Consider the following 2500-nt stretch of genomic DNA (forward strand, 5'->3'; position numbering starts at 1 on the left):
AGCGGCGAGCGGCGGACAGCGAGCGAAGCGAGAGGCAGCACCGTCCCTGCTATACGAAAGCCCCATCCAGCCCTGTGCCACCCGGGGGGTTCCAGGGTGCTGAGATGGCTGACGTTTTGCTCCGCTCTCGACGGTCACCGCGCAATGCAAGAACAGGCCAAAAACTGGCCAAAACGGCCCAAAAACGGGCCAAAACTGGCCATTTTTGGCTGCACGAGCGAGCGGCGAGCGGCGGACAGCGAGCGAAGCGAGAGGCAGCACCGTCCCTGCTATACGAAAGCCCCATCCAGCCCTGTGCCACCCGGGGGGTTCCAGGGTGCTGAGATGGCTGACGTTTTGCTCCGCTCTCGACGGTCACCGCGCAATGCAAGAACAGGCCAAAAACTGGCCAAAACGGCCCAAAAACGGGCCAAAACTGGCCATTTTTGGCTGCGCGAGCGAGCGGCGAGCGGCGGACAGCGAGCGAAGCGAGAGGCAGCACCGTCCCTGCTATACGAAAGCCCCATCCAGCCCTGTGCCACCCGGGGGGTTCCAGGGTGCTGAGATGGCTGACGTTTTGCTCCGCTCTCGACGGTCACCGCGCAATGCAAGAACAGGCCAAAAACTGGCCAAAACGGCCCAAAAACGGGCCAAAACTGGCCATTTTTGGCTGCACGAGCGAGCGGCGAGCGGCGGACAGCGAGCGAAGCGAGAGGCAGCACCGTCCCTGCTATACGAAAGCCCCATCCAGCCCTGTGCCACCCGGGGGGTTCCAGGGTGCTGAGATGGCTGACGTTTTGCTCCGCTCTCGACGGTCACCGCGCAATGCAAGAACAGGCCAAAAACTGGCCAAAACGGCCCAAAAACGGGCCAAAACTGGCCATTTTTGGCTGCACGAGCGAGCGGCGAGCGGCGGACAGCGAGCGAAGCGAGAGGCAGCACCGTCCCTGCTATACGAAAGCCCCATCCAGCCCTGTGCCACCCGGGGGGTTCCAGGGTGCTGAGATGGCTGACGTTTTGCTCCGCTCTCGACGGTCACCGCGCAATGCAAGAACAGGCCAAAAACTGGCCAAAACGGCCCAAAAACGGGCCAAAACTGGCCATTTTTGGCTGCACGAGCGAGCGGCGAGCGGCGGACAGCGAGCGAAGCGAGAGGCAGCACCGTCCCTGCTATACGAAAGCCCCATCCAGCCCTGTGCCACCCGGGGGGTTCCAGGGTGCTGAGATGGCTGACGTTTTGCTCCGCTCTCGACGGTCACCGCGCAATGCAAGAACAGGCCAAAAACTGGCCAAAACGGCCCAAAAACGGGCCAAAACTGGCCATTTTTGGCTGCGCGAGCGAGCGGCGAGCGGCGGACAGCGAGCGAAGCGAGAGGCAGCACCGTCCCTGCTATACGAAAGCCCCATCCAGCCCTGTGCCACCCGGGGGGTTCCAGGGTGCTGAGATGGCTGACGTTTTGCTCCGCTCTCGACGGTCACCGCGCAATGCAAGAACAGGCCAAAAACTGGCCAAAACGGCCCAAAAACGGGCCAAAACTGGCCATTTTTGGCTGCACGAGCGAGCGGCGAGCGGCGGACAGCGAGCGAAGCGAGAGGCAGCACCGTCCCTGCTATACGAAAGCCCCATCCAGCCCTGTGCCACCCGGGGGGTTCCAGGGTGCTGAGATGGCTGACGTTTTGCTCCGCTCTCGACGGTCACCGCGCAATGCAAGAACAGGCCAAAAACTGGCCAAAACGGCCCAAAAACGGGCCAAAACTGGCCATTTTTGGCTGCACGAGCGAGCGGCGAGCGGCGGACAGCGAGCGAAGCGAGAGGCAGCACCGTCCCTGCTATACGAAAGCCCCATCCAGCCCTGTGCCACCCGGGGGGTTCCAGGGTGCTGAGATGGCTGACGTTTTGCTCCGCTCTCGACGGTCACCGCGCAATGCAAGAACAGGCCAAAAACTGGCCAAAACGGCCCAAAAACGGGCCAAAACTGGCCATTTTTGGCTGCACGAGCGAGCGGCGAGCGGCGGACAGCGAGCGAAGCGAGAGGCAGCACCGTCCCTGCTATACGAAAGCCCCATCCAGCCCTGTGCCACCCGGGGGGTTCCAGGGTGCTGAGATGGCTGACGTTTTGCTCCGCTCTCGACGGTCACCGCGCAATGCAAGAACAGGCCAAAAACTGGCCAAAACGGCCCAAAAACGGGCCAAAACTGGCCATTTTTGGCTGCACGAGCGAGCGGCGAGCGGCGGACAGCGAGCGAAGCGAGAGGCAGCACCGTCCCTGCTATACGAAAGCCCCATCCAGCCCTGTGCCACCCGGGGGGTTCCAGGGTGCTGAGATGGCTGACGTTTTGCTCCGCTCTCGACGGTCACCGCGCAATGCAAGAACAGGCCAAAAACTGGCCAAAACGGCCCAAAAACGGGCCAAAACTGGCCATTTTTGGCTGCACGAGCGAGCGGCGAGCGGCGGACAGCGAGCGAAGCGAGAGGCAGCACCGTCCCTGCTATACGAAAGCCCCATCCAGCCCTGTGCCA

Source organism: Musa acuminata, unplaced genomic scaffold (genome assembly GCF_036884655.1).
Source record: "Musa acuminata AAA Group cultivar baxijiao unplaced genomic scaffold, Cavendish_Baxijiao_AAA HiC_scaffold_81, whole genome shotgun sequence".
NCBI classification, from domain to species: Eukaryota; Viridiplantae; Streptophyta; class Magnoliopsida; order Zingiberales; family Musaceae; genus Musa; species Musa acuminata.